Raw genomic sequence first — 24,507 nt, forward strand, 5'->3', positions numbered from 1 at the left:
GCGCCCGCCGTTTAGTAGATTATCTAGCAAATTTGTTCAATGAGTTTACTAATGGCCAGGATAGTCTCTCGTTAATGAAAAATAATTCGACGCGCCTTATATTTCGGAAGATTAAGGTCACTCGTAATGGCTCCGTCGATGACCTTAGATAAGAGACGGTGTCATTTATTATTGTCCCAAATCGAATTTATATCCTTATTATCCTTTTAATCGAAAATTCCCTGCTCGTTGTTAATGAGCACCGATATGAAACAGTTACATAATCGGTATACCGAATTGGTTACGTCGGGCGAGCTAATTAAACTGTTCTTGATTAATTTGATTTCTGACTATTCCATTTATATTCCTATTAATTGACTCTCAGGATAAACTGACACGGATTTACATTTCTGTTCATCCCGCAGGGATAATTCCAACGCGATTGAACGATAAAGCATTACAACGCCGTGTTTAAACTTATCTGCGAACGATTTTACATTACGGGGGGGGGGTTCAAGATATATTACGAATGCTCGATTACGGTCGTTGCTCGGTATAACTCATAGAGTAGTCAAAGAATCGCGTAATCGGGAGACAAAGAAGAGTTAACGACTACGGTCATTACTGCTACACCAATAATTATGCTAATAATTCAAACTTAATCGTATTAACCAGTAATTGCTTCCCCGAAGGCGTCCGTGGAATACCAGAGGCGAATATACATTGCCCGACGCCTGTTTCCGAAAAGTGGAAACTAATTAATATCAACATAGAGATATTACACATTCGTGTTGTATGTTTGCGAAGAGCGTTCATTCGGCCGTGAATTTACGCGAAACAATTTACGGGGCTTCACGTTTGCTCTCGCCGCTCGAAGTCCCGGGTCAGATCAAGGGTCCGGTAAACGCTTTCGTCATCGTCATCGTCTCGTGTCGTGTAGTGTAGTCCCGTCTCCTCTCGTGCCGTCGAGGGAGGGATATGCATCATTATTTAACCGCAACATAATCTCGGTATCAACCACCGTAAGCGCGCGCGAAACTGAAGGAGGGGAGCGGGATACCCTCGGGCCGTATACAGGGGTATCATGTTATTAATCCGGCTCCTTTCACAGATAACGAGACAACCCCTTTAATTCGCGCGACCGGAGCGCTCTTTCCCCCCCTTTTCTCCCTGAACCCTAATCCCATCCCAACAAAAATACCGCGGGCCGGTCGTCGAGCCAAACAACACACGGGTTCATTCGTATGCTCTTTAGCTCTCCCTGGCTGCAAGCGGAGCCGCTTAATCGCGTTAAAAGGTTATGAATGGTCGTGGAAAATGTATGCCCTCCGTGCACACGTAGACACCGCCAATTAGCGCATTTAGCGTTTTTCGAGGGGAAACTACCCTCTATTCGCCCACGCGCTCCTCCGCCCTCGTCTGTTTATCCGCAGTTTCGTGCTTTCCCTCTCGTTTCCCCGTTCCTGATAGCATTGAGAATTGTACGTATTGCGGCTGTGCATTATACATAACGTTGTCGTATTTGCGCCGCATCCTACTTGCTTTTTGGAGCGAATAGTATAGCAGGGGAGACAAAAACATTTATTCTACATTGTGTTGCAAGACACGATTGTCGTCGTGTAATTTGTAAAATGAATGGTACTCTACTTTAATTATAACTTGTAAGTCAAGTACACAAGACGCGAACGATATGACGTGGTGCGATATACGTGTGAATAGATATAAAAATAAATTTTCCCTTGTTTTTCTAGTCTACAAAAACATCTTAACTACTTTATTATATTGTGCCTTGTGTACTTTCCCGGTAACAATTTGCTTGTTTTACCTTGCCAATTAGCTGTGTGTTCGCTCATTGAAGCGCCGTTGAATCAAGTGTGTGGTTCAATGAGCAGCCAACCGTGGTAGAAGCGTCCGGAGGTAAAACCACCGATACCTAGAACAAAGATCAAAAATCTCTTTTTACCGAAGATATTGCGAAAGATCGTTTATAAGCTCCGCTCGATTAGGAAATTTCGCTTCATTATAAAGAAACAAATATATATAGCACTATCTTTATATTAATACTTTTAATATTGTAGATAGTCGTATATGATTACACGAGTTCTTTCATTTGAGAAATTTGCAATGATATAACATTACTAAAATAAATACACATAATAGATATACTTTGTAATATGTACATCATCGTTTATCACGTATATCATCGTTTAAGGAAAAATATTATTTATACTATATTTATACTGCATATATATAACACTCTCCTTCACGATATGCTTTATAGCACGTCAATAGCGATTGCTTTATAAGTATAACGATCAACTTAATCTTAACATCTTACCGCATGTGTATATCGCGAGCATTAGCTCGTAATGGAACACCGTGGCTCGTAATATAAATATAAAAAAGGACAAGCATGTGAGGAAAAGAGAGGAGCATATATTATATAATACGCGTCGGACATAACGAAAGAAAGGAGGATAAAACCGGTCGACAAATTGTTCGACAAAATCATGACAAAAACTCTGCTCTCGTGGATTAAAAAGCGCTCACCTGGCCGCACCTGAAAGGACGGAATTAACGGTGCCATGCCAACACGCTAATATCAACATCTTCCCCACCCTTCTTCAGCGACCCGGTCGTCTCGGGGAAACGTTTGTTTTACGACACTAACGAGAATATACCATCTCGACCCGTCAAACCCGCCCGTGACGTGACAACGCCGAGGTTACAGCCGAGGTCGGGAGAGCGAGTGCGACAATCGATACTTCCATATATACTAGGCAAACCGGAGCGCCGAGCCTCTGACACCTGGGATACATTGTTTGAGATGCTGTTAGGCTCGTTCCGATCCAGTCAGCAAAGAATCGGGGACGCGGCACCGCGTAGATCGATATTTAACCCTCCCATAGGGATGCACAAGTGGAGGAGGGAAAGAGAATCAACAAAGTGAGAGAATGGCAATGCGAAACAGCAGGCGCACCTAAGCGATGGATTTTTCACAGCTTGAGAAAATCGCGCGAGCGATTTGATAATCGCGATTTTACACCGGATGCGAAGACAACAACGTTGATTTCGAATCTAAAAATTTTATGAATCTCGTTGAAAGCAATTCCAGCAAAAAACGGCCACTTTTGTCTCGTGTAATATGAAATATTTTATTAAATTGTATAATATTAAATGATAAATATTAATAAAACTACGTGAGATTCTTGCGTGATTTAAAACTTCAAGTATAGATTTTATTCGTTTACGTATAGAAAAATTGCTTTCATGACGCGACACATAAAAACGGTATTGTGTAAAATAATTATATTATTGATTATAAATGTCGTTAAATAAAATCGTTAAATAAAAGAAGAAAATTGTAATATGTATCAATTATGAATAATAATCGATTATTATTCCATCCTCAATTAACTTTTTGAAGCGGATAAATTTTTTAATTGTTCTCAATCAAATCATTGATTATTCAGTCAACCCGAAAAGTCAAAAATATCATAAAAAAATAAAAAATTTCAAAATTAAATATGTAGCAAAATTAATCATTACTTGAAAAGATATTAATATAAAATCTTTATTCGTTTAAAAGTGCAATCTCGAATTAAAATTTGCTTATAAATATATTCACTGTTAATGTATATTTAATAAAGTATCTATATATAAATCTATCATTAAAACTAGAATATATGTGTGTATGAATCAATAATATTGAAGCGCTTCTTTATTGTAATTTTATATTTAAAACTATCTAATTGGAATGCTTAATTTAAAATTATAAAACAAGAAGTATAGAGTTATTATCATAAAAAAATTCTTTAATATGTACTGCAAAAAAATTAATGAAAAGGATTATAAAAGTTTCATTCGAAAAATTTCAAAGAACATTAGTATTCTTGCAATTTCTAGATTAAACTATAATATAAATATAAATATATATATATATATATATATATATATATATATATATATATAATTTCGCACTTCATATTTCGTTATAATTACTCTTAATTTACATTTAACACACAATAGCAGCAAATATGATAAATTATCTTTAAAGTGATAATTAATGTTGCTCCTTTATGTATTTTTAATTGCAATATAAATATGCAATACTTAATGCATTTTGACTTTTCATTTATTACTTTATTATTTATTATTTAATTTAACTTTGTTTTTGAAAATTTTAAATTTATATTTCACAAATTGTTTTGCCAATTAATGTTCTTTGATGTAACATAAAAATAATAATTTAATTTTTATATTTATATTTCAAAAATACCAACCGATTATATCGCGCTATAAATACGCTTCAAAATATTTAATCCGTTTATCCATGTATGTTTTTCGTTTGCCTTTTTATAATTAAGCTTATATTTCGATTTTTGACCCATTTTCCAATTGGAACGAAAATTCTGGTAAAAGATATTTTAAATTCAATTTCAATTTAAATTTTCTCATGGAGTAAATTTAATTATTCTTGAGTTTATCTAAGAGACAATTATGTTAATTGTATTAATCGTAGTTATTAAACTACGGTTATGAAATTGAAAAACATCCTATATGAAAATTTTTCGCTGATTTTCCATGTATCAAATATTTTAAAATGATTATTAAATTGATTCAAGCTTTTCAGATTCTTAATTAAAAATTAGATACACAGATTATCATATAATCGAAACGATATATCAAATAAATTATTGACGCGAAAGTTTAGCTACGTTTGTAAATGTTGTACTTTGGTACTGAATCTTTGAAATACATTTATCTTGAATAATAATATAATATCTTGAATAATTATCTTGAATAATAATTATTATTATTTTCTTTTTTATTCTTTTTTATCGATACATTTTTAAATAAAAATATGTGTTGAACATAGCTTACACATATTTGTTTTTTTCTTTCTCGTAATTCCTATTTTCCTTCCTCCTATAGTCTCTTTATCGTAACGCAATATTCAAGACCCCTTTTCACACATGGTTTACTTCGCACCATTTGCGGTCACCCAAGATCTCTCCTCTACAACACCAAATATTCAGCTTAGCCTCTAAAGGCTTTGACCATGAGTGAAAATATAACCCAAGGGAATTTTATTTCATTGTTGTGGGACAACCTGACGTCTGGTAATGCTGTTGCCTCTGGTGTACAGAAGCTATAACCTGACCGCAAAACAGTCGGTTTATTCTCTTCTACGTTTCCCTACATGTACAATTATACAAAATTATATAAGGGATCCTATGAACCGCTGAACAATCAATAGATCATTGCCAATAATTTTCAAGAGCTGTAACTACTACATATATTTCATAAATATTTTCCATAACTAGCATTATATTTTTACAAAATATTTATAGCTGCATTTATAAAGAAAACACATAAAAATTTAACTGCCAATATTTCGATGGTTTATCGGAAAGATGCTAAAAATCAATGATCTGACAATGATCGCGAGCTGCGTATCTCTTCGAGATGCAACAGTAAATGAAGACTCTTGCAAGTCTCTCTTATTCAGTTAGGAGAATTCATGTGTGTAACCTGATACGAAGGTCATATCAATTGTTTCCGGTTAATTTTCGCCTGGTATCGGGAGTCATCACAATCGATTGCATCGTTCCAAGCTCGCTAAGCGTAGCTGACTCTCACAGGAAGTAACATAAGGAGAAAACCTTCGGTGCGAAGCCGAAACTGTTCGCGACAACATGGCTGCAGCTGGTTGTAGATTGTGAGGGGCATTAAAAGTAGCACGAGAAATAAGAAACATACGATGGCTTTTCAAAAAATTGATGTTTATAATCTTTTGTGATTCTTGAAAAATGTAAGCAAGCAGATATTAACTTAATTTAAGAATATTTTTTCGTATACAAAGGAAATACACGCTGTATTTTTCGTAACAATTTAAAAAAAAAATTGATGAATGCTTTTAAACAGAAATATATTCGGTAGAAGCTTTTTGACAGTTATGGGTCTGAAATTTAAGTTTTACTAGTTTCCATGTAAATTCGCTCCTGGCAAGGAACAGCGATAGCGTTTCCGTAGGGATTTCAAGCACATTCCTGCGAGATGTGTATCCCTATTCCGTTTGGCAACAATAATTCGATATGGCGAACAACCGCGCTTCGAACAACTTGTCACTTAGCTCGCCGCCGTAGTTTATGCTCGGTAGCGTGTAGAGTCCTGTTACAGTCTGTTAAATTGGGCCACAGCTGGCAGAGAGACGAGCTATGAGACGAGTTACGAGAGACGAAACAGCTACCGTAGATTTTTGGTGGAATTTCTGAATAAAGGAAGTGCATGACCCCCAAAATACACTCGTCACGCTTTGTAAAACTCGAAAGCTTCATGAATGATAGAAATCTTTCTACGTGCAACAGGACGTTATATTGATTATATATCTCTATAAAGATTTATTATATTGATTATATATATCTCTATAAAAATTTAAAGAATTTAATAAAATTTTGCATAAGTAATAAAATGTTCGACATACTTTAAAGTTTGATGAATTTTATAATGCCGTGCATTATTTGTCAGAAATGAAAAAGGGGAAAATTATTTAATAAATATTAAACACAGACGCGCGCGTAAATTTCCATAAAATTGATCAGGAGAGAGAAAAACTTATTTTGTCCTCCATTTTTATTTCATATCTAATATAATCTAGACCGCTTATTTTAATTGAAACGGAAATCTATCAATGTCTCTACGAGAGAGACGATCTACGTAGATCGCGATGCAAAGTGATTAAATTCACGTTAAGACGAATTAGCAAATTACCATTGCGTAATACGTACGTATAGGCTTTTGTGCAGCACAATACTAAATGGAAATTTCTGTTATTCAGGAGATAATCGATGCTTGATGCCATTCGCGCATGCCACGTTACACATTGACAGTTTCAACAATTACACGCAAAATTCCTACGCATTTATAGCTGTAGGCATTAAATCGCACAACTCGTTCTTTGTACGCATCCGTACAAAAGCTCATACGATCATTCGCCGTTTAATAATAGATATCAGTATTTCATATCATTGATGACATTGGGGTGCGCTTGGCCAAGTTCCACATGTATTTCTGCAATTCACAGCCGATCGGCGAATTTTATGCACGACCGCATTCGTAAAAAAATAGAAAATTACGCTCAATAGGTAAAATATTGAACGATTACGAGGCACGTATCTCGCAATCAACGACAAAAACTTTAGGATATTAAACGCGACATCCCGACAGAGAAGGTAGTAATTAATATATTCCCCGGATACGAAACGATGCAAAAGTCCATCATAGCTAGATGCGATAGCTGAGAGACCCCGATTAGAATAACTTCGCTTTGGAACTTCTATCCATAATTAGACCGTCCATAACTTTGCATTTATTACTTCATGGTAAACAGATTGATCGAGGTTTCGCAAATCTGTTTATAATATCGTACGTACAATAAAATTCCACGTGCAAATAAAATATCTTTACTTATGTTAATGTGAAATACTTATGTTTATGTCGCATAACGAAAAATAATATTCATGTTATTTGATAAAATAATGAAGCATATAAATTTATACATATTTCAATCAATTTTTAAGTTGTTGCAATTAATTTTCTTCATTCTTTTTTTCATCTTTTTTCATAAAAAATTACATGATAAAATTTTTCTTAAAAAATTACATGATAAAATTAAATTATAGTGATAAATTAGGAAGAGAACCTGCTACTTCTTCGGAAACTTACGGAAACGATCGCACGCGATAATCATGTCTTATTACATTTCGGATGTACCAGATGTTGTACAGCGAAGAATTAAAAACCGAACTAATTTGCAACGCGAGAATAGTTACGCGAAATAAAGGGAATATTTTTATTCCAACTGATTTATTGCGGCGTTGGATTACAGTTTGATTATCTCCGGGTACACGATAATTGCAGCGATACCCATGCGCTCTTATTGCCATGCTAACGCAATCGCATAAATCACGATACGGGCTAATTATTCTCTTCGGCCGAAATTCATCTCCTTGTGAATTATACATATAAAGCGATTTCCCGTGTGTGTCATAAATTATTTCGCGGATGACATTTCCTGCTTGCGCCTTCCTATTTCCGATGATTCTTCCAGAATCGAATTTCCATCGAGAAAACATTAGAAAAGTTGATAAAACGCACGTTTCCCTCGCATTTGCAATTAAAACCAGTGTTGGACGAAAGACTGCTTTGCCCCCGAACTAACGAAACCCAAACAAAAGAATCATTGATAATGAAACTGAGAGGAGGAAAATTTTCATTTCCGCGAGTACAATTTTATTATATTATTTCCGACCGAGTGCAAAATGTACGGCACACAAATGTGCGATTATGATAAATTTATTGCGTCCGCAAAAGCCCTCATTTTGCCAAACGTTAAGCTGTAATAATCCGGACGCGATATCGCAAACAGCCGATCAAGCGACGCGTTGCAACCGCAAATTATTTTTCGCGGCGGAAACATTTCCCGATCGGCTGACATGTTGGCGAGCACACGAGCGAGGAATGTCGTCCAACGAGCCGTCGACAAAAATCGAACGACTTTTGCCGCGCATTTCCTATATACGTATTCGCGATCCGAATTACGCCGCGGTCATTATGGTAATAACCGTTCGCGTATCTCACCGGCTATTAATTCCGGTCCCGGGTATAAGCCCCGTATTTATGACCGCGAACGTTGCCAGTGCGGCGCCCTGCTCGTTCGTCCGTTGTACCGTTGTTGCTACTGTTGCTGCTGCATCGAGCTGCAACGCTTCGAGGACGGTCGCGCGTATTAAAAGCCGGAAAATTGAAAACGAAACAGTGTCGTACCGAGTTATCGTTCGACTGAACGCGGGGGTGGCGAACGTTCAGACGATCGGGGGAGAAGCGAGGGACATGCGTGGGTGCGGATTTTCTGCGTCCCTATCTCGTAAAGTTTCATCAGGCTTGTGCTCTTTTTTCTGCTTTCTTGTTTTTCTTTTTTTTTTTTGCACATCCGCCGTTAGTTCAATGGAAAACCGGGATGTTCGGTCGAGTCGCCGCGATCGATGATTGGTTCAGCACTGAAGGCTTTTATCGACGGCTTAACGCGCGAAGTCATCGTTAAAGATTATCGTAAACCATAACAGCGAAAGTTCTCCTTGCTTGGCACATGGTGTACTTCTCAAGACACCGTGAAACTGCCGAGAGTCGTGTACCGAATCGCGGCAGTGGATTAATACTACATGGATCATCCATGTACCTTCGAGGGAAGTTCAACTGCGGATAATCCGAGGAACGCACGAGAAGATTAATGTACCGTGTGGATCTTTGTGATGCGCACTGGTTAGAGCCATCATAAGAAGAAAACGATTCTCTCCATTGACGCAACAGGATTGTAATTTCCGTGCATCGATAAGAGTCGAACAAAACGCGAGTAGGGGCAAAAAGCGTTTTCAGTAGCGGGATCAAGGTAAGAACGATTTGAGAATGCGGACATTGAACTCGCCGTACACGAAGAATCCGCGGGAAATTTCCGGGATCGGATATCCTATACCCTCCACGAACGCAGAACACACACGTTCGATCGCGATGGAAAAACCTGTTCGGGAGCAATGGTGCAGCTGGGAACGTTTGAGGGAATAACGAGGGAAAAAGGGCGCCCCGTCTCTTTCCCTCCCTCCGCCTCTCCCTGCGCTCTCCTCCTGCTTCCGTCTCCTTCCTCGCTCGCTGCTCCTCCATCGCGTATCACTGCTTCACGGTAGGATGGCTACCGAAAATACGAGACGAAGGGGGCAGCGAGCACAGACAGAGAGAATCTCCCTGTTAGTTCGCAATCGGCAGAATTTTTCGTTCCTCTCGTCGCGAACTAGTTGCTTTGCTTCGCGATAAAATCGATCGGCTACAAAAACTCGCACAATATGCGAATACCGGCTCTGTACCATTACCGTTTGAATAGTCTGCTTCGATAGCTCTCAATATGCGTGCTTCAAGCTTCTATATACTTATGTATCTCTTATAATTGTAAAAGAGGACAAGAGAGATATCTTCAAATCGGAGTAACAATCATATATAAAAGAGATCAATAAATTATTTAGAAAATGATAGAAGAATATTTGATGTAGGTTTGCCTCTAATTAACATTTCGAAGGCTGACGTCTAATTAGGATTAATTTAATGTAGACTCTAGAAATAATCAAAGTCCTCAGCACCCATCATTTCGACTTTGCGGTAAAAATCGATAAACTCCTCAGGACGAATTCATATTTCATTTCAAACATATATTGCCAACTGCATTGAAAGCCTGCACCGCTGAAATGCTTTAAGAATCAAAGCTAATTAATGTAATAGCAGGGGATGACGAATCGACGACGATGGTCTCGATTCACAGTGAACTAGATATTAAAACCTCTTACTTATTTACGCCTCGAGTTATTCACTGCCACGCGCACAAAGTAGCGAGTATTGAACTACATACATACATTTACACGCGGAACAGAACGCGTGCACGCATCGCGCGGATGCGTGCATCCTAAAGCATCCTATCTTTTGCGCGGTCCCTTTTCCGGAAAATCCGCGGCAAGCTTGCACGTGCCGCATAAAGAGAAGCGTCTTCATCCGACGAAAGCTTTTGCGAGGATGCGGCGGGTTTCTGTAAGAGGAGCAAGGGAAGGACGGCGAGAGAAAAAGAGGCGTGAAAAGGAAGGGCGGATTTTGCCGCAAAGACGCGGTAAAGTCCCTTTCTCGTCCATTTTCCCAGCCTTCACAGCGACTCTTTCCTCCACTTTCCGCGTGCCTAGCTCGGTCCTTTCCTCGCGCAAACGGACTTCCTTTCCGCGTCGAGTAATATGCTTTCGCGATCATTAGCATCTTGTGTCCCGGGATGTTAACGATGGAAATTTCAATTGTATGAGATTTATAATATTAGCAAGAATTTTGCCTCAAGTTAGGAAGGGGGAACGTAACAAACAAGCTCGAACTTTAACGTCGATAAAAAAAAATATAACTTCTTTTTCTTTATCTCTCGCACGTTCTGTTGGATGGCTGTACTGCCTTGGGTCTCCGCGCGCTCCTCGTTAATTTCTCGCTCGCTTAACAATCGCGCTCAAAGTCGCATAAACTTCTTTACCTCATTCTACTATATCTTTTCTCTCTCCTACGTTATTCCGCCCGGCCCTTCCTTCCCTTCCGGCGCGTATCCTTCTCGTTCTGCGGGGCCACATTTCAAGCCCCGCGCGCGCGCCAGCTTAATGATCATTATCCTCGTTACACAAATTAAAATTACACGGCAATTGGAAAGACTTGTTACGCAATTAAAATGTGCTCAACAACCCGTCGTACTTTGTCCCGTCGCGCGATCATTGTTTCTGTTACTTGCAACGTAATCATTAAAGTCACACTGCTGAATAAATAGCATATCCCGAACGTAACTCTAATTATATAAACGAAAATGAATCAAAACGAGAGGGACTAGATAGATAGAACGAGAAAATATCGCTATAATATGTTATACAATATGTGCATATATAGAAAAAATATAATGCATATCCATATCGGTACATTATCAGAGAGATGTAATGTTACACTGCAAATTTATAATGCATTACAATTTATTTTTTAAATAATAGATTAAATGAATAATTGATTTTTGCATGATTACGTGTGAGGTAAATCAAATATGGAATCACATGTACTATTATATAATGTATTAAGTTTCGCATTATGACGTTTAAAATAGAGATATTTTTATAATTTATTTCATATACATGTGAGTGTGTATATAAACTAGAGCTTACAAAACATACGAGCAGGATTCAAAGAATTTTTTTTGTAAAAGTTACGTGTTATTCATATTGATATGCATGTCACGATAAAAAAATATATTGATTAATTCTTTTACATGAAATGAAGCTGACATTTTTTAAAATATTATATTTTATAATCCTTATTTATCGTTTTAAAATGACATATATATATATATATATATCAAAAATACAGTTTCGCACAAAAATCAATACTATTAAAAAGCGAAATAACACACAAAAAATCAACTTCCTATTTGATAGGATTGATTAATGAATTATTTAATTATGTACGAAATTAATTTCTGTTTCTCATAATGTCAAATATATTAAAATATATTTAAATATGCAATATATTATATAATATCATATTTTTAACTTCACTATAATATATTACAAAGAATGCTTTAAAGTTGTATCATAATCATAAAATAGAAAGATTAATTTTATTAAAAGCAAAACTGATACTTTTATTTTTTAGAAGATTCGTTTTATCAAAAGCAAGTAGTCGTCTCGGTGCAATGCGTTGATAAGGTTATTGCTGAAATTGAAGGAGGGATCAAAGAATTTATCATAATAAAAAGAAGAAAAAGGAAGCTGCAATGTATTATATATATATATATATTATATATATATATATATATCGTGGACGTAGTTGACGCCCATAGGAGTAGCCCCAACAACTTTTCTCATTACAGCGATCGATGTCGACCCAATTAAAGCTAACTTTGCAACGTAATAAAAACCTAGCAAGAGATCAGAGCACCGGAGAGAAATAGTGGAATAGATCGGAAGTTTGATTTTGACGAGGATGCAGATATCGGCGATGTAAAAGCGAAAGAACACAAGGCGAACGAGAATCTGAAAAAGAGTAGAGAAGGCGCGAGACGACCTCGATCCATCTATCGCAAGTCAAATATCACGTCGGAATACATTTTCGGATAAGTTTACATATGACATTTATTTCACGCTATTTATGTCAGATAGAAGAAATCCAATATCCCGGAAATACCAGCACGAGTAGTGTGGAAATATTCTCAGCATCAACTACCGGATATTTCTCTTGACATTCTCGTATCAATCGAAAATGATTCGTGTCATTCTAAATACTCGCAAACTTGCCAGTTAATTCTGCAAATGTTAGAAAATTAACCTGCTAATCGATTAATCGTTTTCAAATTTCATTAATTCTTACACAAGCATTTTGCTCTTTGATCAAAATAAATTTGATGTATAAATTTAGTTTAAATTCTCCTACTTTAATTTTTTAATAATTATATATAATAAACGCGAAACATAAAAATATATAATGATAAATATTATTTTGACTATATATTTTTCAATTAAAATAATAATTATAAAATATTACATATGCATAAAATGATATTTATCAAAAAGGAAGAAGCAGGAAATCTCTCTCTTTTCATACGTGATAGAATAGTGCAAATTTTACGTCACATATACATAATCTTCGCATATACTAGATATCGCAAAAAATCATAGCATTTTCTTGCATGATCGTTGCGGGATAATAGGAGAGAGAGGTCAAAGATAGTTCTTGCCTAGCTTTCGGAGTCCCAAGGGTGGTCCACCACGCCTCTCTCATATCTTCTTCCTTTCTAACAAACCTAACAAGAAGATAGTAGAATGCTTCGACCGAAACCATCTCCGTTATCCCAAAATCTTTCGCCCTTTACTGGTTTCAGGAACACTTCCTACACGTTAAGTCTTCAACATTTTCGCGTTATAACAGCAAACCAGACACATACGGGGTAATCCTTGCTAGATGAACGTTTTCCGAAATAGTCCAACCACGATAAAAAAAAAGAACAAAATTTCTTTTTCAAACATCAAAAGCTCTCTTTTACGTTTTTATTTTATCATAAAAAAATTCGTAAATGTCATACTTATTATGAACATCCACCAAATTGCAACCCGAGCAATCCAGCCGTTTTCTATAGTTTCTCGTTTTTTATATCTTTCGTTTTGATCGCGGTCTTTCGCGAAATCTCTCCTTTCTGCAAATACTAGAGCGAGCGACGGATCGATAACATTTGCCATCGCTATAGAGGGAAATCAGGCCTCGTTTATTCAGCTGTATACGAGATGCGCGTGTGCCATTAGCCGCACAAGTATCGCCGACCGCGTCGCTACTTTATTTTCATCAGTTAATGCAAACAACGTGTAAGGCGCCAGGGTGTGTCGGCGCACAAATCGCCGGATTTCGCGTCGCCGCAACATCAAATATTTGCCGACGCAATCGGCGCGACGAATCTTATTCGGTGCGAAAGCGCGTATCACGAGGCGCCGTATACGTACGTGGAATTTTCAACGCGCACGAGTAGATATATATTATATAACTACCATGTAATGAAATTAAACGAAGCGTGGAAACGTATGAATATTCAGAGGGAAGCTAAAGATTTCATTCGTTAATTATTTCGATTAATTATTTAAGAAAGCTAATCTTAACTTCGATCTTAAAATATATCATCGCTCGTCGCTTTTATATTGATTTTCTTAATCGAATCTTATTTGAACCTTCACAAAAATAAATCGAAAGATCTATTATTGAAATTGGCACAAGAGAATCGAGACTTCGAGTAGTTTAGATACGCGCTACACGTGTTCTATCATGTTGTTGCATAATTTAAACATGCTATACATAATATATAATACGAACATGAATGATTTCGTATAAAAGCGACTCTGTTTCTCGTGCGACATTATGCACACGTATGATGCACGTACAGCGATGTGTTAACATTCATTGTGCTCAAATTATGATGTAATGGCGCGGGTTATTGTCACACTAGGTACCGCGACAAGGGTCCATTGTGCGGAAGCAAGGTGTACGTGATTGATTAAGTCTATAATACACGGCTGTCCGTATTCACAGCTGTCGTATTAATAACAGATTGCTCGTTAATTAATTGTCAACTGCTACCGGGCGTGATGCTATTACGACATGCACCTCTCGCGTTTTTATAGCCTTTGTATCTCTGTTCCTTTCATTTTTTTCTCTCGCAATTATGTATCGTGGAATACGCGAATACGAAGATAAATTGTCTGTATTACTGGCATAATAATAAGACATCAAACATTCCGTTTGAATTTTCCTTTCATTCGGCTGCATTCCTAGCTGGAATATAGACAATTTATCTATATGCGAGATGCGCAGAGATATTTTTGCCTTACAATGGAAACGGAATAACTCGAGCGTTGTTATTTATATATCGTTTGATGCATTTCATAGCATCTTAAAATAAAAGCGATAGCCTCCTTCTTCTTATTTTCCACGATATTCACAACCGAGATTGCATTACGTAATCGAGCATCCGATGCCATCGCGGTTACGCGTATCGTATTCGAAGCTAATTGAAAGCCCCAGATTCGAGACGACAGGTAAACAATCTTACGGATCAGATTAGGGCATTAGCAAGTGCCATCCATCAATCTTATCTGTTCGCCCTCCTAGAACCAGGATCTATTATGTCGCGAGAGACGCCGTTAATGCGCCTGTTCGAGTTCAAGCTAATTTTAGGTGCGAAAGTAAAGCCTCGCGTGGCCATTAGATCCAAATGAGCTCTGCCCAGAACGAGTGCCGATTGCCGACCTCCTCGCCGTCGACGAGGTGCGGAAAGATCGGTTTTCCCTATAATTAGATCGAAATTGAATTCGGACTGCTCGATTCGGAAAGGTAAATTAATTGATGAAAAAATGCGCAATTTTTTCTTTTTCTTATTCCGTCAAAGTAGCCGTAAAAGCGCGCTCGTCTTTCAGAGATCGTATCTTACATTTAAATAAACTCGACACGCGTCACAGAACTCGTACTTTTGGGATAATCATTAATAAGATAGTAAAAATAAGAGACACAAAAAATTCATGAGTTTGCGCGGACAGAATGTAATATATTAATACCGTCAACAATAAATTAATTTTTTCCATTTTATTTCATGACAATTATTAGCGTCGATTTTTGATTCTAAAATAAAAATAAACATAAAAACACGGAGATAATTTTTCAGAAAATTACAAAATTATGGTATAGGCGACAAATATCACAGTCTAATAATTGGTGCAGAGTATTTCGATACAATGCCTACACAATTAGTTTGGGATTTGTGGGGCTGTTTAATCGTTCGATTAAACACCTGTCTTTAAGCGGTTTCGACTTTAAATCCGCGTGCCATTGCGTGGTCGGCAGCATGCACAGGCAATTATTGGACACATTTGTATTATCGTAATTAATATCAGAAATATTGGACGTTTCTCTCCGGAAACAGCTGAATAAATTTAGTTATTAACATATATCGAGAATCAAAAGTGAATCAAAATAAAAATAGATTAATTAAATCTTACAAATGTAATTATTAAAGTCTAACTTTGTAATTTATCATTAACTATTGAACCGGAAAAAGAAATGATCAAAAAATTAAAAAAGAAACAAGAATAAAAGTGACAATTTGACAATGGAAAGAAGATATATATCACATGATCCTCGACAATATGTTTCTATTAACATTGATTCAATTATGCATAAGATTAACGTGTTATAACATGATAAATTATGCTTGCGGAAAGTCTTTAACGTGTAAATATTGAAGTTTTATAGGTCGTAATTAGATATTAAAAAGGTGTATATACTAGGTATATAAAGGATTAATAAATCTATCACGTTCTGTTATCTCGATGTTGATATACAAAGTGATTTTTCGACGATACCTTCGATCAATCGTACTTGTGCAAAGTACGAATCGAAAGAAAAAGAGATGAGAAAAGCCAGAACAGCAACAAATCGGGCGAGCTAAATCTACGGAACAAGAAAATCGGAAACGAAGAATGCGTTTAGGTTGCGGCGCACGGCTTTAGGAGTCACGGCCAGTTACAAGGCAATAAAAGCAGATTAAAAAACTCCATTCTCCGAACGCCGACAGAGTAAAATAGCGATGGGGAACCGCATCGGCATTTACCCTCGGGAGAACACCGGCAACGAAGCGGGAAGAAAAAAGAGCTTGCACAACTATGTCTCACTTTCTTCTTGATAAGTACTGCAATTTTGCGCGTCTATCAAGGGACTCAATGCTTGCTCCGATTCAAAAATCGACTACAGCAAATTGTTCGCGTTTTTCTAAATCGTTTTTTGTTTTTATACAACAGTATAAGTGAAATATAAAAATAAATTGCGTGGGAATAAAATTAAATTGAGTTTCAACTTGTACAAAATCAACGAACTGATAAGAGCGTAAAGAATTATTCGATAAGCGCTTCATCATTTTTCGACAAAATTAGAGGTGAACGCAGAAGAGTACTTTAATGCGTCGAATAACATACATACATCATATAAAGGGAAGCTGTCGAGGACCTTTATCATGCCGTCAATGGACGATCGATTCAGGCCGTTTGGTTCAGTAATTAATCGGGCCTTTGAGTTTGCCTGATGCATTTCCGGTAAAGCTCGTACAAGCATAAAATGTCAGTGTATCAGGAGCAGTAAATTATTTTGAATCTCAAACGTTCCAAAAACAAAAACTGAATTGTTGTATATAAAAATTGGCTCAAAAACAACTACCACAATTAACTCGATTAAAGTAAAATATAAAGAATAAAAAATCAATAGCTTCTAAAAAAAGAATTCATTTTATCTAAATTATAGTTGCACGATTGCGCTTTTATTAATTATAACTATCAAAACAACGCTTTTTTGTCAATTAACATTCTTTCTCTTTCTCGTTAATTTTAAATGATATATTTTCACGAAAACTATTACTAAAGCGCTTTACTTTAATATTTAATTAATTATTGTACTAGAAAAAGAATTTAAGAAACAAGAAAAAAAAGAAAATTAAATATATGAATAAAAAATTTATTTACGTCAAAAATGTTAATTATATAGTTTGTTAATGACTCGTTCAGTGATTAAACTAAATAATGTTCATCGGCTGATTTAATAACTGGAATTTAATCTTTTCATTTTCGATTTTCTTTTTTATAAATTTTTCACCGGTAGCGCTCTCGATTAAATTGTGGAAGTTTGAACAATTTGATATTAATATTGGCACGAGATTTTCTCCATTTGAGATTTCCGTGTATTAAATTCGATTATTCTTAACGAGTTTAAAGTTATAAAATATTGTATTTTAAATTAATATTAATATAAATATGTTACGATCCACTTAGATATCTTTTCGACTTACTGATTATTCATGTTTATTTTGCTTTAAATAAAAAGATAAAATTATTATAAAAAGATGATTAAAAGATAAACAAAAGAAAAGAGTTTTGAATTTTATGAACTCGAAGATAAATATGTGCACGGAAGAAAATTCTAATTAAATTTATATATCACTAAAATAAATGTATTTTATATATTTTATTATACCGAGATTATACAATTTTGAGAGAAAAACTGAAGCAAAATTGATTACCGTTAAAATATTATCAACTTATATTTTAATAAAAATATATAATTTATCAGAGTATTTTTAATATTAATTAATATCAAATTTCTTTTATGAAATTAATGTAATTATAAAATGAGCGTTAATATGCAACTTTCAAAGTTGTATATTTTCAACGAAATAATTTATTTAAATTACATTAAAAAAACATGAATATTTTCTTTTATATAAATAATATTATAAGGACTTAAAAATTAAAATCCAAGTCCAAGTGAATAATCTTGTTTTTAAATACTTAGAAAATAATTAGCACGCACGTAAAAATATTGAGACTTGAATCGATAACATTCTCATCTATTAATTAAAATTAATTATTCACAAACACGTATCATCATAGATATTTTTAACTACAATAAAAGCTGTTCGGTCGGAAATATTTTTTTACGATTACGCATACTTTTCGATCATCGTATTGTTGGCGACGAAAAGAAACATTGTAAGAAACATTGAAGCGAGAAAGTTACGGGTGGAAATGCCGAGCATATGACAATGTCTTTATCGGTGACAGGGTTCTGTTATTCCACGGTCTTAGTATAAACTCGTTAGTCGTGCCCCAAATCCTCGGGAATTAATTCCATTGTAGCACAAACGCCAGAGCTATGTTAATTCTAACATTTTAACGCCAACGTCGTGTACGCGTTTCTCTACACGACGGATACTTGCGTTCTTGCGTGCATGCGTGCGTACGATACGTACGTGCTCGTGACATCAACGTATGCCCCGTTAATTCGGGTCTTAAGGACTTAATTCAGTTTCGCATCGGTGCGCAAGAAACGCGACTTTAATGTCTACGCGGCGGATGCGAAAAGCTGATTATAAATCGCGCCCTGGCGTCCTCCTCGTAACGCATCGCCAAGGATTAATCGTCGCGTCTCGGGATGTGAAAAATTACGCTCCCGACCGACGATGCGGTTCCTTTCGCGGACTGCACGCAAAAACAGCGATGAGTAATGCGCCGCATTCTTTTACCGCGCGCATTTCGCGACATCATCTCGTTCGCTTAACACAGAACCGAACGATCCGTTATACTTATTGCACGAGGCGAAAATGTGTACGGCAAGTATATTTCTTTCTTTCGTAATCAAACATCGTGTCACTTTACTCGGTCATCGTGACAAAATCATTCACGCTAAACGTGTCATGTCAAACGTAAATTTTGAATGACGAATTATTTCGACACTTTATCGACATACCTGCTTTCAATTAAAAATGTTATAAATAATTCTCGCGGGTTATAAATATGTACAGTATGACTTATCTTTCAGTTGAACTAAATTTTATCACGTTCTTTTAATTTGTCACGGTACATTGGACAATTCGTGATCGGGATCAATATTTATAGCTCAAATCAAGTAGTCGAGTTCCTTTTTCAACATTTTCTTCAGTGTCATACACGTTTTTTCATTGCGCTTTTTTCGTTCCATCAATCTGCCACGATAATTGTCATTCATTCTGCAATACACATTTTTATTTCCACCCTCGAGACCAGATATATGGAAAAATGTGACACAGTTTTGATGATGCTTCGCGTTTTTGAATCCGTATTAAATACAGTTTTTATTGTAGCAATACTTAATGCTCGATTGCATTCGTATCTTTTAACATCGAAAATTAAATACATTTATTAAATAATCGCAATCTACTAAAGAATTTAATCACCAATTATATTAATAAAATAGAGACAATATTGCTAAGAAATGTCGTGTATCTAATCAATATTTATATATAAGAAGCATGTCAAATTCGATTATTAAATTATAAAAAGTGCTATTTAATTTATATTTATTATTATTATATTTATTAATATTTATTAACTTATATTTAAATTTATTATATTTATATTTATTAATTTAAATTATTTATTTTTATTTATTTAAATTTATATTTATTTATTTCTATTAATATTCGAGATATATAACTGAATTAGATTTTATTTTATACTTATTAAGTTACATGTTTTCTGTAATTATTTATCTCTTAAATAATAATTTATTATTATCTAATGGTTTTTCTAGTAATCCGATCATTTGATATAAATCACTATTCTTAAAAAATATAAGAGCTAAATGTAGACCATCATTTCATTATATTAACATTTCATTAAAACAGCATAAGCTACCAAACGTTACGTAATACGATATAATAAATAATTCGCAAGTGTGTACATCTGTCCATGTAAAGTACCGGCGTTTCAAAGACGGCGACATGAGTGAATGCGGCCGGAAGGGCTAAGGGAAACCATCCATCATTTAGGTGTGTATAATTTGGGAATGTTAGAACTAGTCGTAAAAGGACGATGCGGTTACTCGGGGTTTGCAAGCGCGAGGACTTTATCAGCGTAACATCCATTACTTAGTTGTAAGAGATTACCGCAAGGAGAGAACTCTTCAAGAATGTATTATCGCAGACATCGGTTTGCTGCTTTATCGAGAATTTGTGATCTTTTTTTCGCTCTTGCGAAAACTGATTTCGAATTGAGCGTGTTTCCATTAGAGCGGATTCTATCCAAAAAGGACGCATTTATTGCGCAGCTATTTCAAAGCAGCTTTTAATTAAACTAGCATCTATGAATGGAAAAATAAATGGAATCATTCTCGCGTTGCATATTGACATATTATGCAGTATTGAAAAACATAATGTTTTCCTAGTTTCCTATTTTCCTATGCGATGGTTTATACCGATTAAAAATGTATTTTTTACGATTTATTCAAATTAGTATTTAATAATTTCGAAGATAAACAAAATTGTATCATCATAAACTGATTTATTTTTCTACGTAAATATCTATTCTTTTTGAATTAATAATTCAATCGAATAATAACGTAATCATATAAGAAGTATAACCGTAAACCATATACACGAAATATTTTCAAATATTAAAATAATAAAATGATTTTAATCACGTGTGTTGTATCTTTCGCGTTTAATTTGTGAGAATAAAATATATAATAAATGAGTTTTACAATCAGAAAAAAATATAAATTAATACAAAAAATAAAAAGAAAAGAAAATGAAACGATGCAGATACAGCTCGAGATAAAAAGGCCTTGCTATGTTTGCCTTTGAAGTTTATCGATGCAACTATAGTGATGCAATGATATTTTTTTCTGACTCTTATGGAAGTTTTATTTCTTTTTATGAGGTATTTAAAAGAGAGAAATAAATTTTTAAACATTGTATAATATTTTCTCTCTTTTTCTCTGAATATTCTATAAGCAAAAAATTGTGACAGCATCAATAAGATAAATATATCCGTAAGATTAGGAAAATATTAAAAATGAGATGAAATATCATCTTGCCTTATTTATAAACATTTTTTGGACAAAAATAATAATGCCCACTGAAATGAAATGCAAGAAGTAACGTTTATGTACCGATATTAACGAATTTTTACGATAGCTCCGGTATTCTAAACACTCTGCGAGATTTAATATTTATAACGCGTCTGGTAGCTTTTATTATTACGCTCTTCCGCACGGTTTGGAGGATTAACTATTGCATATATATATATGTATGTAGCTGCGTATACTGATGCAAATTTTGCGAATCCAAATAAAAATAAATTATGAGATTGAGGAAGAAAAAGGAATTTTAACAAAATCAATATAAATCTGTGGCTTTCTTCTATTGTCAAGAAATTATTGTCAGAAACGTTAAACTCAACTTTTCTTATTGAGCTTTTACAGTAAATTACAATGTTGACTTTATTATTGGTTAGCGATGAGATAAAAAAGCGCATCGCATTTTGTGATTAATTTGTCTATCTTTCGCGTGTGCCCTTTTCAGTTGAGCTAATATTAACACAAAATATTAAATCCGTATTCAGATAATATGTGAAATTAATTTCATTAGCATGACAACTATGTATCTATATTCATCGAAAAAATGATTCCTATTAACCTTTGTCTTCTTCATTAGAAGAAATCAAATTTGGCTATATGACAAAATTAAGTACTAATTTATTGCATTTTAAACTATTTCAAATACTGTTTGAAATAAAAAATCAAATTTTTTATTTTTATGATTCAATATTTCTCAAAAATTTTATTTCTATAAAATTTTGTTTCGTAAATTTTAAAATATATCCTGTTTCTTCCTCTGTGCACACAATTTTAAGAATCAATAATTTTTTTGTTTTATCATTGCAAATTTAAATTTTTAAATATTGATATTTGTGATGTAATATCACTATAAAATTAAGATGAAATATAATTTAACACTCACCGATACAATGTGCACTCACTGACACGATGTGGGCAGACAGAACACAATGTTGATCTGTAACATACAAATGTATTCAAATTATACATAAGTATTTAATATAATTAATATATTCGAAAATAATCATTGCAATTAAATTTTTATTCGTTTTTTTAAATTTAATAAAAGAAATTACAGAATTTTCGAAAATAATTTTTTTTAAATATGAGATATGTGTTTAATATATCTTAATATATATCATAGATTTCTAATAAATTTAAGTATCTTGTATATTACTAATTTATAATTAAGAATATACAAGAATTTTAAACTCGTAATTTTCAAACTCATTATAAAGAAATTTAAATCAAGTAAGGAAAGAGATTTTTTTATTGTTGCATGTTTTAGAATTATTGCATGTTATTAACGTTTAATTTTTCAAAATACTTGTTGGCCTTTTATAAAATACAAGGAGACCAAAAAAATTGAATAAATTCCATATTATTACAAAATTTTGAAGAAATCATATAGCCATCAAACTAGCTGGCTACGATAATGAAATATAACATTGAATAACGTGCCTTCTATAATTTAAGAGCAGTCGCGTTTTATGCTTTATGAAAGCGTCGTCCGAACAGATTTTGAGTTAAGTAACGATCGGCAATAAATCCTCCTTACTCACTGCGGAAGAATTCAAATTTAACACTCCCGTGCAATAACGCGGTTGCACGTTATAATGCATTTACGTTGCATTTCGAGTAAGATTGACGCGGCCGAGACAAATGCAAATCGATGTTTTATAATTAATCCACCTTTATGAAGGCAATCCATCATTCGACGTCGGTATTATGACGATGAATGGTCAAACGGATAAGTTTTCATTTGCGAATAATGCGTACCCGATGATTAATAATTCGATGGAAGAAAAGTATCGACAATGCGGTTTGATGTATCTGCAATTACGATGGGCATTAATTTGATATTACTGTAGCAGCTGTAATACTTCAATATACGTCATACGCGATAAGCGGATTTTGATTGAATTTTTCTTAAACGTAAAGTGCATCTATAATATTAAGCCAATATTAATATTTACATAACGTATGTCGATCGTATAATCACTGTGTGTATATATATATATATATATATAAACGCGATCAAGGTAAGCGCATAGATATCCGTTCAAGTGGACGTGGTATATACGGGATTGTATGCTGTAATATCGAATCTACTGCAGCGATAGAGACAATTTAGTTCCACTGATATTAAACCGCGCGATTACGACAGCGAGAGATTATTGTCATTGTACTCATATCTAAGCTGTGCGCAATGCATTGCTCTTTGTCAAAGTAATCCGTACCTCATCGTTTCCCGAATCCCGATCGAACGGCAACAAACACGTATCCAACCGAAATTCAAATGGAATCTACAGCGATTTAGTCTACATCGGATCCATTCATCAATCCAAAGATTCCTGTTAATGAACGGATTTTCTATTAATTAACGAATATTCCATGAACACATATAAACAGCAAATTATTCTATAATGAATAATTAAAAATAGTGCATTATTTTTCTAATCAGAATGCAGTTTGTCTTTAATTTTCTCTCTCTTTCTTTCTCTCTATCTCTCTTTAATATCTAGATTTTAATAAAAATTTTCTATAGCGGAACTTGTATCGATAGTTGTCGAACATGCTTCCCAGCGGTTTGCCTCAAACGCGCATAAGCATCGTGACTAGAAAAGTTTCTAGCCAGGATAAACCAAGGTTTCGCGATAGCGAGGAAGCGGGAGAGAGAGAAGTGTTAAAGACATATGTCGCGACATCGTTGTCACAAACCCTTGAAATCACAAAAAGTTCCAGTGAACGGACTTCCCGGGAACATCTTTCAAAGAACCATGCACGACATCGGTAACCGATACAATATTTATGTTAGAGACGCAAACTCGTGTCATGTTAGTTCTAGAAAACTTCAATTTTCACCTGATACGTATACATTTTGAAAACAATGACTATTCTTTATCCTTTCTTTTCTTTCATTCTCTCTCTCTCTCTCTCTCTCTCTCTCTCTCTCTCTCTCTCTCT

General features: G+C 34.7%; 1 long non-coding RNA gene across 1 annotated transcript in view; it reads right to left on the reverse strand.

The window, feature by feature from the left end:
- Positions 1 to 1,810: 1,810 nt before the first annotated feature.
- Positions 1,811 to 24,507, reverse strand: part of LOC112639371 — a 32,071-nt gene continuing 9,374 nt past the window's right edge. Inside the window, exons 2-3 of the long non-coding RNA XR_003123479.1 lie at positions 22,445 to 22,498; positions 1,811 to 1,912 (exon numbers count right to left, since the gene is read on the reverse strand). This is a non-coding gene — a long non-coding RNA (uncharacterized LOC112639371). The remainder of the gene's footprint in view (positions 1,913 to 22,444; positions 22,499 to 24,507) is intronic.

The sequence above is a fragment of the Camponotus floridanus genome, unplaced genomic scaffold (assembly GCF_003227725.1).
Source record: "Camponotus floridanus strain SB8 unplaced genomic scaffold, Cflo_v7.5 scaffold6, whole genome shotgun sequence".
NCBI classification, from domain to species: domain Eukaryota; kingdom Metazoa; phylum Arthropoda; class Insecta; order Hymenoptera; family Formicidae; genus Camponotus; species Camponotus floridanus.